The sequence below is a fragment of the Electrona antarctica genome (assembly GCF_951216825.1).
Source record: "Electrona antarctica genome assembly, chromosome: 10".
Lineage (NCBI taxonomy): Eukaryota > Metazoa > Chordata > Actinopteri > Myctophiformes > Myctophidae > Electrona > Electrona antarctica.
This window is the reverse complement of record NC_136791.1, coordinates 26517358-26531599: the sequence shown is the minus strand read 5'-3', so window position 1 is coordinate 26531599 and position 14242 is coordinate 26517358. Positions and strand designations below refer to the sequence as shown.

Sequence of the window (14242 nt, the reverse complement as noted above, 5' to 3'; positions counted from 1 at the left end):
ATATTTTGGCATTGATTATATAACTATCAGTATTGATTCTTATTTAAACTATAGTCTTTGTGTGGATGTGTGCACATGCATTGAGCCTGTCAGAAATCGTTTTTCAAAAGTGTTTTTTAAACATAGCCTATTTTAGTGTGTGGAATCTGGAAATCATAATTCTATCCATAATGTGTGCTACTGTGCTCATAGCATATGGTGATCTGTTTAGTTGGTCAGACTAGCTGGCTGGCTTAATTGGGGTCTGTCTTTGATATTCAAGGACCACCTGGGGACAGGGGTTGTTTTTACTGTGCCTTTTGTTTGAGTCCTGAGATCCTGATTCACACCTAGGGCAACCAAATGCTAAACATGGGTTCAAAGTGGTCACTGTTGGAGTGGTTGATCAATGCGTAAGCTGGGGTTGACTTCAGGGGAACAGTGAACACGCCTCTATTCTCACCTCTTGTCTGTGGGATTGTACTTAATGTCATGCAATTGAATGTAACCAGTTCAGTCAGTCAGTTGGCCAGTCACTACCTGGTGGTGGCTGGTCAAGGCCAGCCAGGCCTATGCTATGCTATGCTGTGTACTTCGAAATAAACATCAAGGAACATCTTACTCTGTCTGGTGCTGTCTCACAATTATCTCAATGCTCTCCCAGTGTTTTGGTTAAGTTTGTATGGTCTCGTGTCATAAGATACGACAGATGGTGCGCGATCCCGACCTTCATGGTGTTTACACCAGTTAGGAGAAGAATCGGCGGCTTTTTTATTCAGTCTAATCAGCGAGTTTTTGTGAGAGACGGCGACGACGGGTTCCAGCGGAACGAGGACGAGGATGACGACGGACCACCGCGATGAGGAGTGTTGCGCAGCGGCGACGTGCGTCACTTTCCATTCGGCCGGTGGGAAGCGGTGCAGTCGACGGGGAGCAGCAGCCTTCACGGGGGCCTTCGATCTTCAACTCTACGCAGGGGACGGCGAGCAGTGGAGCGATGCAGCACGGCACGGGGACGCCAGCGGAGGTCCACGACGGGGTGAGGCGACCACTCGACGCTTGGCGCGGCGGTTTCCACTTTCGGGAATTCATTTCGGAATGGACAGGGGGACAGTGTCAAACAGCGGCCGTGTGGTATGCGGTGTACTGATCACACATTGCACGCACGACGGGCCGAGGGAGGACACATCTCCGTGGCGGCCGTTTCCACTTTCCATGGCCGACTGACGACGCAAGCTGGGGCCTTCACGGGCCTGAGCAGGGGTCTGTGATGAAGATGTTGCCTTTTCTTTCTCGTTTTCCCATCTCTGTTGTTTCAGAGCTGGGAGGGGGGGAGATGATGATGAGATGATTATGAGAGCTTTCAGCGAAAACAGCGGTGAACATTTTCTCAACTTGATCCATGGCTGAGCGAACTTTCGAGGTAACGGAATGCAGAATACAGAAGAATTTCCTTTGTCCGTACAGAGAAAAGATGGACTTTCCTTCTCTCTGTTTTCAAAATTGTGCGTCATGTTTGTTTCAACATGAAAAAATAGGCCTCATGTTGGTATGTTTTGTCGTATAATTAGGTAAGTTGGTTCATAAGTAGCCTAATTGTGAATCAAATAGGTGTTTTCCTAGAGACGTGAAGAGAGTATTAATTAGTTAAATATTGCTTAAACTCTGGCCTGTTAATGTATTTGTTTATGGTCAGGATAGGTCTGGAGACTTATTTTGATTTTGGTCCTGTGAAACTCCAAAGAGAGAGTTTCATGTGATTTGGTGTGTAGGTTCTATATACCTTAGTGGAGCAGAGTTTTATTTAAAGCATTATAAACGTATAGATATGTTATGGCACGTCCTAAATTTCCTGAAAGCGGCAATGTCTTGTTTAAACGTCAGCTAATTGTAACTTACTAATCATTTTCCATTATCCATTGTTTAAGATACTTGTCAGGATAGTGCAATTGGCAGTCGTTTGGTGCCGACAGTGTTAAAAGTCAGGATAGTGATTCAATTACAGGGTAATTAATTGGTAGTCGTGTAGTGCCGACAGTGTTAAAGAGGGTTTAATTTGACTCTGCCATAAGAGTTTGAAATAACGCAAAGAGAATCCTCCACTGATACGAAATTGTATTTGAACTTACTGTAATGGAAACCATTTATGAATTATCCACTGATACGAAATTGTATTTGTACTTACTGTAAATGAAATCATTTATGTCGAGTTTTGTAATCTTGAATGTCTGTTTGAAAACCATGTTGGGGTAAAGCTGCTATTCTGGTGTCTCGAATGTATTGTTAACCTGAGGATCAAGGGGGGTGGAAACTGGTAACTGGTAAGAATTATGGTTCCATATTTTTTTATATGACATATATGTCATAAGGGGGGTTATGTGGAATCTGGAAATCATAATTCTATCCATAATGTGTGCTACTGTGCTCATAGCATATGGTGATCTGTTTAGTTGGTCAGACTAGCTGGCTGGCTTAATTGGGGTCTGTCTTTGATATTCAAGGACCACCTGGGGACAGGGGTTGTTTTTACTGTGCCTTTTGTTTGAGTCCTGAGATCCTGATTCACACCTAGGGCAACCAAATGCTAAACATGGGTTCAAAGTGGTCACTGTTGGAGTGGTTGATCAATGCGTAAGCTGGGGTTGACTTCAGGGGAACAGTGAACACGCCTCTATTCTCACCTCTTGTCTGTGGGATTGTACTTAATGTCATGCAATTGAATGTAACCAGTTCAGTCAGTCAGTTGGCCAGTCACTACCTGGTGGTGGCTGGTCAAGGCCAGCCAGGCCTATGCTATGCTATGCTGTGTACTTCGAAATAAACATCAAGGAACATCTTACTCTGTCTGCTGCCGTCTCACAATTATCTCAATGCTCTCCCGTTTTGGTTAAGTAATTCGTGGTGTTTCGTGTCCAAAATACACGACAAGTGGTAGATCATGGCTTACAATTGGGAATAAAATGGGCTCTTGGGCTTGAAAAGGTTGGTTACCACTGACTGACCTTAACTGTTCTCCACTTCATGCAAGTCTGACCACTTGGGCAGGCGTATATCTAATGTGTGGCTGAGCATAGACCTGGTAACGCCCCGTCTGCCTCTGATTGGCCTACTGACACTGCCCGTCTCGACTGTCCACTGAGGTGGATATGTAGCTACGCTGGATAGTCTGATTCTGATCTCTGCTGCGAGGTGGTGGAAAATAATACATCGGTATGATACAAGAGAACTGCCTGTAATTTATTTGTATGTGTAAACGTGAAACATTATTGTACTGTAAAAATGTCTCTTTCCCCTTCACCTTTATCCTTTTTAGTATAATAGTATTAGTTTACTATAATTAGATTAATACACGATAATCAACACTAACACTTTATTTAGAAGTACACACCCAAATCAAATCATAGTACATCGTACACGTGTGTTCAATCAATTATTCAATCAAAGCAAACGGCATAAACAATATTATTTTGGCTAACTTATAAGTTAGTTACAAGGCTGCATTCTGTCGCGTGTGCCAAGCTGTCATTCTCTTGTATTATTTCCCCACCACGGAGTAACCTCGCATCTCGGAGGACAGTCGAGACGGGCAGTGTCGGTAGGCCAATCAGAGGCAGGCGGGGCGTTACCATGTCTATGCTCGGACGCACATTAGATATACGCCTTGGGCAGCAATCGTCTGGGTGACGACTGGTGTGACGACTGCTGTAGACAATCCTTAAAGGGATATTTCACAGCTGGGAGAAACTGCAGTCACTCAATGTTAGTAGTATTTGTAGTAGATAACAGTAGCACAATTTGAAATTTGCACCCTATGGCCAGAAAATGTATGAAGTCGGTGTGTTTGACGAGGGTTTGACTGGATTGCTGAATTCCTACAATGCCCATAATGCTTCAGTGCACTTCCCCTCCTTGTGGAGAGGGGGGAGGCTGCATGGAGGTGTGACTTTGTAGTCCAGGAAGGAAGTGAGACCACTCCCCCCCTCCCCCCTCCCCATCTCTCTTTGGTTATCAGAGGTCTCGTTTCAATAGAATCTATTTCCCTGGTTGCTAGGCAACGCCATAAAGCGCTGAGAAGGAGCAAAGTGTTATAAATAATGTATTTGCATTATCTAATCAGCTGACCCTCCCCTATAACACACGCACAGACACGCACGCACGCACGCACGCACACACACACAGGGAGAGAGACAGAGACAAACGTATGTTTTCTCATGCCAATACAGCCCCTTTGAATTGAGAGAGAGAGAGAGAGAAGTTTGTGTGTGAGAGAGAAGGAGGCGGTGAGGGAGAAAACTTATGAGACCGAAATAGAGAGAGAGGGAGGGCGAGAGAGAGAGAGGTGAAGACAGAGAGACAACAGAAACATGAAGCCATGGAGAAAGGGGGAAGAGAGAGAGAGAGAGAGAGAGAGAGAGAGAGAAGAGATCAGAGGAAGATGAAAGCATTATGGAGTGAGAGACAGACAGACAGACAGACACAGAGAGAGAGAGAGAGAGAGAGAGGAGAGAGAGAAGAGAGAGAGAGAGAGAGAGAGAGAGAGAGAGAGAGAGAGAGAGAGTGAGAGACAGAGAGAGAGGGAGGGTGAGAGAGAGAGAGAGGTGAAGACAGAGAGACAACCGAACATGAAGCCATGGAGAAAGGGGGAAGAGAGAGAGAACGACGGGGCATTTGATAATTGGAACGCGATTAATTCAATGAGCACAAGTCATCGTCCTTGAGTGTGTGTGTGTGTGTGTGTGTGTGTGTGTGTGTGTGTGTGTGTGTGTGCATGTGCGTGCGTGCGTGCGTGTGCATGTGCATGTGTGTGTATGTGAGAAATACTCAAGTAAAGTACAAACACCTCGAAATTGTACTTAAGTACAGCACTTAAGTAAATGTATCCTATACTTAGTTACTTTCCACCAGTGAAAACTGTGCGGGGTGGATTCCCATTTGAAGATATGTTGTGCTAGGGAGACCCGTACAACATTTGTATCAAATGTTTTCTTTCCACATTCTTTCAAGATTTCTTTGAAAATGGCAGATCTAACAAGCTTGTACAGTACATCTATCTTGTATCTATAAATGCACCAAGTCTCTGTACATGTGTGTGTTCGTATGGCACAAATCTTTGAATATATATTCTTTCAGAGCGAACGTTTTTAACTCAAATCTTTGCTTCCGGGGCCCCCCGGAATGAAAAAGGTCGAGCATCACTGACATAGAAACATGTTTTTTTTTCAGAAATCCATTTTTGTAATTTAAAGCCCTTTTTTTCAACTGTTTGAGAACCACTGTACTAACTACACCACACATACAGAGTTACAGACAGTTCCATTCATTGAACCAGTTCTGCAAACAAACAAAGTGTATTTCTACACTGACATGGCGAGCGGTCCCACAGGCCAACAATAACGCACCGTATTATACTGTACATGTTTAGGTGAGCTTCATCCCACATCTAAAAATACATGGATTCGGATGGGTGTGTGTGTGTGTGTGTGTGTGCGTGCGTGCGTGCGTGCGTGCGTGCGTGCGTGCGTGCGTGCGTGCGTATACCCACTGAATGTGTTTTCTTACCCCGGCCATTGAGCCTGATGGTGTCTTGATGTGTATATATCCACACCAAAACACACACACACACACACACACACACACACACACACACACACACACACACACACACACACACACACACACACACACACACACACACACACACACACACACACACACACACACACACACGTGCGCGCACACCAGTCAATAATTCTGCACCGCGGCTCTTTTCACTACCACACCCTCCATCATCCTCCATCCAAAAATACTTCAACCGGCAGCTGATCCTAACTGTGTGACTCACTCCTTCTCTCTTCTCCTCAACCCCTCCTCACCCCCACCACACGCACGCACGCACGCAACGCACGCACGCACGCACAGAGAGAGAGAGGGGGGGGGTTGAAAGACAGAGAGTGAGGGGGGGGGGGGGGGTGAAAGACAGAGAGAGAGAGAGAGAGAGGGAGAGAGAGGGAGAGAGAGGGAGAGAGAGAGAGGGGGGGTGAAAGACAGAGAGAGAGAGAGAGAGAGAGAGAGAGAGAGAGAGAGAGAGAGAGAGAGAGAGAGAGAAAGAGAGAGGGGAGAGAGGAAGGGGGGGCAAGCTAGAGGACCTTACAGGCTGAATACGTGCAGTGATGGAAAAAGTACTCAATTTAAAAAAAGTTAAAGTATCAATACTGCAATATAGAAATACTCTGTTACAAGTAAAGGTCTGGCATTCAAAATGTACTTGAGTAAAAGTACTCATTGTGCAGAATATCCCATCCATTACAAGTTTTCAAATGTATAAATCTTTTGAAAATAGCAGATCTATAAATGCGTCACATTGTGAGCGTGTAGATCGTCTATTTTCAAATGGCCGAAACAGTATATAGGGCAGAAGTGGTTAATGCATGTTTTTGTCATGTCAACTAGTGTACTGTGTGTGTACTTTCATTTTGTAGTTATTGTCATGAACTGTGTACTTTTATTGTGTAGTTATGTTCCTGGTGTTTCCTGTCTGCTCTATGTGTTGCTACCCGTCTTGTCTCACCAGTCTCTAATTGCATTTGTTGTTCACCTGCGCCCAGTTAAATCTAAGTTGATTGTAGTTATGTTGCACCTGTGTCTAGTCTATTTAAACCTCGCTGTGTTCAGTGTTCCCTTGCCAGTTTATAGTTTGTTGTCACAGTGTCCTGCCCTGGTATGTCCTGTCCAGTTGTTGTGAATAAATCATCATTGAACTTTCTGTAATTGCATTTCTGTAATTGCATTTGTTGTTCACCTGTGCCCAGTTAAGTCGCTGCCTATCGTGTGTTGATTGTAGTTAATTTATGTTGTGTCCTGCCCTGGTATGTCCTGTCCAGTTGTGAATAAATCATCATTGAAATTTATCTGCCTGCCTGCCTGCCTGCTTGTGGTTCTGCATTTAGTCCAACACATGTCTCACCGTGACAGTTATGTTCCTAGTGTTTCCTGTCTGTTCTGTGTTGCTACTAGTCTCGTGTAGCCAGACAACTATTCCACAATCTCCGAATGCTATGGAGTCTGGAACTACAGCTCCCGAAATCCGAGTAAGGAAGCTGCCATTTCCGTTCACAAATATATTTTAAAATATCTTTAGAGATTATTATTTTGTATTTATTTTTCTGCTAAGCAACAAGCTATATATGCTTAGATGATTTCTATTTATATTAGGATAAATGTGTGCGACTGTAAAGACGAAACGGAAGTGGCGAGGTGGCTCCACTTCCGCTTTATATTTTACCCATGACAGCTCTTCTGTTGCTCCAGACTGTATGATGAAAGCATTTTGAAATTGCGAGAGGCAACAGTCTGGTAACGTGAGACTATGTTGCAACCAGAGCCATCTAATAGAAGAGTTGCGATATTGAGGGGGGCAGAAAAAAAAAAGCCCGGTCACGTGGTTCATGTACTCGTGCAAGCCTATAGACTCCAATGCATTCCGTAAACCTCCGGTTATCCCCATGCTCCATAGAAGTCTATGTAGAAGAGCCGCCATTGGACTGGCCCCATGAAGTGAACAGAGTTTGCGTAACTCTCTCACTCTATGGCTCTGGTTGCTACCCACCTTGTCTCACCAGTCTGCATTGCAATTGTATTTCACCTGTGTCCTGTGTAGTGTCAGCCAATCCTGTGTTAATTGTTAGTTCTGTTCACCTGTTAGCTGCAATTTGCAACTCTAGATTTGCTTACAATGGGATGAATCTAGAGTTGCAATACCCTCCATTGACTCCCCACTCATCCAATTTGGTTTATGATCTGCTTGTCTTAAACAACGTTAAACTCACCAACATTGCAGCTGTAGTCCAAGCTTGAATTATCCTCTTTCAATCTGCCGAGCTTGTTTTTCATAAAAGTCACCCGTAGACATGTTATGAGCTACTTTCTGTCAAGAAATTCTGTGCAGGTGATTATTTGTCTAAGTGCTAGAGTTTGGAAGCACTCGTCATAAGTCACTGAACGGCCCAGCGTACCACCTGTTTCGAATTTGCACATAATGCAGGAGGCAGCAGCGCGACCCGTTAACAAAAACGAGTGCTTCCAAACTGCAACACTTAGAAAAAGAATCACCTGCAGAGGATGTCTTGACAGAAAGTAGCTCATAACATGTCTACGGGGGATTTTTATGAAAAACAAGCTCGGCAGATTGAAAGAGGATAATTCAAGCTTGGACTACAGCTGCAATGTTTGTGAGTTTAACGTTGTTTAAGACAAGCAGATCACAAACCAAATTGGATGAGTGGGGAGTCAATGGAGGGTATTGCAACTCTAGATTCATCCCATTATAAAAAAATCTAGAGTTGCAAATTGCGGCTATTCACCTGTGTATTCCCTACTTAAACCCTATAGATGTTGTTATGGTCCGGTTCTGTTCATGTGTGTTTTGGAGAATAAATCAGTGTTAATTTGACCAGCTCTGCTCCTGCCTGTCTGTTCTGCACTTGGGTGACCATCCCACATCACACCGTGACAGCTTTGACATAATACAAAATCTACAAACTAACTAGCAACTAAAGTGTTCAAATACATATAGTAGTGGCGTAAAAGTACAATATTTGTCTCTGAGATGTAGGGGAGTAGAAGTAAAATTGTTGTAAATTGGAAATACTCAAAGTAGGCTACAAATACCTCAAAATTGTACTTAGTTACTTTCCACCACTGAATATGTTCGTGCTACAGTACAGTACAGTATAGTATATCATCCACTCCCGACCGGATCATGAACCCCGAAAAGGAATGCTTCCCAGGCTAAGAATGCGTAGCTAGAAAGCAGAAAGATGTGAGCACAACTCTCTTGTTTACAAGACATGGGGTGTCTGGCTGGAGCATGACAAAACTCTGTTTGTTCTTCTGGCAGCTTCCACAGGGACACACGGTGACTCATGGACGGATTAAAAGCACACAGTAAAACCCTCAGTGCTAGCTTAAACCTTTAAAGCGTGCAAATGTCAACATTTGGTGACATTTATACACGAGTTACACACAGATAAATGAACACTGAGGACTCTGTTGTGCACTGTACACTTATATGCTCAAATACTACTAAGCAGAATGTTGTGCGTCTGTCAATACTGCCTAACCGTGTGTGCCTCTATAATACAAAGCAGCAAAAGATTATACTTGCACAAACAAATGTTGAAAAATGCATAAATGTGGTATTTTTGCCCGGTATAGTTTTACTATCCATAATCCTTCTCAGTTTGTCTGTCAGACACCCAAAATGGTCTCTACACCGCTTGTTTTTGGCAGAATCCAATTGTGTTGACTTGAGGAAACTGAATACATTTGCACTTTTAAAAATTGTATTTTGAGAAGCAGTGGACTATAGAACAGAGAAAGGAGTTTGACTATTTGCGGATGGGAACATTGTGTGGGAGGTTCAAAAACCTTTGATTTCCCAGTATTGATGACTGCTTAATCTACAGGCTATATTTGGATTGTTTGTTGATTCTCTCGGCATGCCTTCATCACCTATTGGCAATCTGTGGCTCCTTTGCTGCAGTTACTCCACCAGCAAGTGCTACAACAGCCTTCCTGCACTCATTTCCCTGTGCTTTTTAGAGGCGGGGAAGACGTGTGTAATATCGACCCTCGCAAATTACAATGAGCAATGCGAAGTCTTAACTGAATCAACCACACTTATCATAATATTATCTTCTGTTATTTTTATCGTTGTGACAAGTCATGTTATTTATCTCGCCGAGGCACATTTTTCAATGACACAGAAGAAGTGTGCTTAAAATAAGTATTTTTTACAAACTCAACCACATTATGTTGAATATAGTTACAGCTAGATCCTTATCCAGCACACAGAAAACAAACAATGCCAGATGATCTAATCCTTGCAGGTTTATAGGTGAGCATACGGGCACGCACACACACGGTCCAAAAAGCACTGGGGTTTCGCATCACATTCAATTCAACCACTTTAACCATATTTTATACTTATTTGGCTACCGGTATTCAAAAACAGCATGTCATGAAAGGACGTACTGTGAGCTTGCAGATCTGCAATTTTTGAGGGGCGCTAGCCCCTCCTATACACAGGTTTAATGTTTGTCTTTAGTTCAATGTTTGTTTTAAAAACTCCATTGACAATGAAGGGAAAATGTACGTCATCTTGTCCCTAACACAAACATTAAATGCCATTAACAATAAAGAGAAGATAATGTTTCTTTTGACACCGTTTGTTTTACATCATCATTACATCACCTAATCATAGCAACATGAGTTTGACTTTAATATATTAGCGCCCCTCACTTCACACAGGTGTGATTTTTTAATACTAGACCGGTGCGTGGCTGTAGAGCCGGTAACGCTGGAAGTTGAAGATCCATGCCCCACCCGGCTATGCAATACCCATTGTACCCGTGTCAGAGTACCCGTTCCACCCATCTGTCTGTGTCCCTTTTATGCCCATATATGGATATTTCTGTATCTGTCTCTCTGTATCCCTTTATTCCTATATATGGAGTTCTGTGTCAGGCATGCCCAAATATGAAGTGTTGTGATGTCAGAACAGGCCAGCTCCATATATGGACCCTGTCCAGAGGCCTTTTGTGGCTGTCCTGGACAACCGTGGGTCCGACCGACTCAACACCGGGCACAGCACTCCCTGTGGGGGTGTGGAACGTGTGTGTCAAAATTTGAAGTCGGCGGGGCGAACGGTTCTCGAGTTATGTGGATTACAGAAATACGTATACAGAGACTTGGTGCATTTATAGATAGTATATTTGTTTAATGTGTGAATATAAAACATCTTCTCTTCTGGGGCTCCTTGGCACAACATCTTTTGAGATGGGGGGGGGGGGGGGGGGGGGGGGGGTCACAGAGTTGGATGTAACACTTTTTTTTTGCTGTGCATGCAAGCATACCCACACTGAGAAGACATGTGTCCTCTCAGAGACCCAGAGCCAGCTGGCAGTGTTTCAACCTCTCACCCTCTGGGACTGCTACTCCCACGGGACAAATATGGAAGAGACAAGCACTCCATCCACCCCACTGGCACAACCGCTCGCTCGCATGCACATCACATGCACTCACTCACGCATGCACTCACTCGCGCACACACACATACACGTGCACGTGCGCACGCTAAAGCATTAGCCTTATGTGGTCACAATTAAGGTGACCATTGTTGCTTATAAGTCACAGAGGCATTATCTACGCTCCGGAATCACTGTGGGGACCACATACATGTCCTGTCCCTTTGTGTGTTTGTTTGTGTGCGTGTGTCTATTGTGTGTGTGCGTGTTTGTTTGTTTGTTTGTGTTCGTGTCTATTGTGTGTGTGCGTGTTTGTTTGTTTGTTTGTTTGTGTTCGTGTCTATTGTGTGTGTGCGTGCCTGTTTGTATCTGGCAGTGGGAGTCTTGGATTTAAGGAATATCCGTCTGTAGTGTCTTCACCATGACAACAGAAACAGGTCAAAGGTCAGAGAGCTGCTGTGGTTAATCCAGCAGATCAGCTGGGAGAGAGAGAGGGAGAGGGAGAGAGAGAGGTCTATTAAGTGGGAGGTGGAGAGAGTGAGAGAGAGACAGAGAGAGAGAGGAGAGATAGACACAGTCTATAAAGTGGGAGGTAGAGAGATAGAAAGAGAGAGTGAGTGAGAGATAGAGAGAGAGCGAGAGCTGGACAGGGAAGAGAAAGTGTGAGGGAAGGATGAGAACAGAGAGCAGAGGAATGAGAGAGATAGAGAGAGAGAGAGAGAGAGGGGGGGGGGGGGGGGGGGTTGGGGGAGGAAGGCGCCCATCCCAACACAGTCTTGAACTACCACAACGCACTGGTTAAACCAACATTATACCACAGGTCGTTTCGAGGAAGCAATCTGATTGGTTGAAACAGCCTTCTAGCCGTGGGTTAAACCAGCACCATTCACCACCTAATCAAAACAAAGAATTCAGCTGCTCTGTTCTCCCAGAGCGCTAGCAAACTCGGTGGCTAGGCTAGCTAGTTTCTTGGGACATTTGTGGTCATAGTGACTACATCTGTCATTAAAAAAATATATTTTTTTAGCGATTTTCTTAGTTTTAAGGGTAACTGTTGTATAATTGCAATATTACACGAGAGGGTGTGGGTTAACGTGATTATTGCCACTTCAGTGATGCTTGCGGAACTCGACTTCGTCTCGTTCCTCACCGCATCCCTGTCGTGGCAATAATCACGTTAACCCACACCCTCTCGTGTAATATTGCTTAAATGTACACGTTTCAGAGTTGACTGAGAGGCATATCTGTTTAGAAGGCCACACGCCACTCAATGGCTGGTATAACATTTAGAAGCAAAGCGGTTTCCCTAAAGCCTCTTTAGCCTGCCCTACACACACACCTGTCCACATGTAGCAGTAGTAAAACCATTCGCAGAGAAATGTGTGATGTGAGTGGTGACTTTCTTCATCTCATTTAAATATAAAAACTTTGAAATTAAACAAACATGTTTAGGCCTACTTCAGTATTTATTTTATTATTATTTATTTTTTGAGTGGTGTAAACCACTCCAACAACTGGCTTTGTTAGTTTACGTGTCCACGTGTTTGTTCGTACCAAAAAAATGAGCATGGTTGCTATGGTCACTCAGTTCACACGGGTGTGATTTCATTACGTCAGACATTACGTCAGACCACAGCTGATCAGGCTATATAATACCTTACACCACTCAGTTCACACGGGTGTGATTTTTGTTTGTTCGTACCAAAAAAACGAGCATGGTTGCTATGGTTAGCAACCAAAAAAACGAGCATGGTTGCTATGGTTAGTATGTGCACCACTCAGTTCACACAGGTGTGATTTTTTAAGAGTGAAGAGAGCCTATTGTCAGCTGTCCAGCTGTCCAGCAGTCCAAATATCATTAAATTAAATTTCAGAGGCGAAGTAATGTCGGCAAGGTAAATAGGCCTACATTGTGCAAGTGAATAAAATGGAATAACATTCAATTGTGGGTTAATAAATATACGCCTATACAAGGAGGTTAAATTGGAGGCTATTGTGCAGTCAAAGTTACCAATACAAGCTAGTTAATTCAGCATTATTTTATTGACCGGTCAGGCTGGTGTGGTAGGCATGAGGCCTGAGGCCTACCATACCAGGCCTCAGGCCTACCATTGCGTGGCACATCTATGCACGGAATATCTATGTTCACAGTGAAAGGGGGTGTTGTTGAGAAGAACCACACACTCACTATGCATATTTCCTTTGGGAAACTCAGCCATTATCCATCGAATTAGCCCATTTAGACCTTATAGGACGATTCTAAAAAAAATGTCTTCTAAATCCTTTTTCATGTCAAGGACCCCCAGAATTATCTGTATTTCGCCGCGGATCCCCATCTGAAAATATATAGTTCCAGGGACCACCCCCCCCCCCCCCCCCCCCCAGAAGCAAAGATTTGAGTTAAAAACGTTGGCTCTGAAAGAGTATATTCAAAGATTTGTGGCACATTTTCAAAAATAGCAGATCTACAAGCTATCTACAAGCTATGAGCTTGTAGATCTGCTATTTTTCAATAGCTAAAGTATAACATGCTTAAAACACCAAAAAGGGGTTCCCGCCCAGAATGGGTTAGCGCCACATGACTTTTTGATGTTGATTTGTGAGGGATATCCAAGAGGCAGAACAATGGATATCTCTCACAAATCAACATTATTTGCATATTATTTTTTCTGACAGTGGTTTTGCTTCTTCGTGATGGAAAAGCAATAACCTCATGTAATGATTTCATTCCAGTTGTAACCAGTTCCATCCTGTCAGGAGAATGCCTACAGTATATGCTCCCAACCTGTATCCGTCAATGTACACGCACGCACGCACGCACGCACGCACGCACGCACGCACGCACGCACGCACGCACGCACGCACGCACGCACGCACGCACGCACGCACGCACGCACGCACACACACACACACACACACACACACACACACACACACACAGACCATTTCCCCATCCAGATGTACAGCTAATCGAATTGATGCCGGTAAAGGAATTGTTCTGGTCTTTAGAGCGTGCTCTTGCAGTGCTACTGTAGGCTTAATAATAACATTTGTATTAACAAAATAAATGTATAAAGTCTGTTACATTAAAAATGTTTGAAAAATTGTATTAAAATAGCCTATTTAATTCAAGCTCACTGGGACACTCAGAGGTTGTTTCTGGGCCGGATGTGGCCCGCAGGCTGCCAACTGAATAGGCCCAGCATAGAACAGCATAGGGTGCGTGCGTGTGTGCGTGC

General features: G+C 43.9%; 2 protein-coding genes across 2 annotated transcripts in view; one reads left to right on the top strand and one right to left on the bottom strand.

Moving 5' to 3' along the window:
- LOC306930557 (homeobox protein Nkx-2.5-like) overlaps positions 1-14242 on the top strand; it is a gene marked incomplete at its 5' end in the record, with an annotated part of 401119 nt that overhangs the window by 272186 nt on the left and 114691 nt on the right. The gene's annotated exons all lie outside the window — the stretch shown is intronic.
- ttc7a (tetratricopeptide repeat domain 7A) overlaps positions 1-14242 on the bottom strand; it is a gene marked incomplete at both ends in the record, with an annotated part of 116443 nt that overhangs the window by 13763 nt on the left and 88438 nt on the right.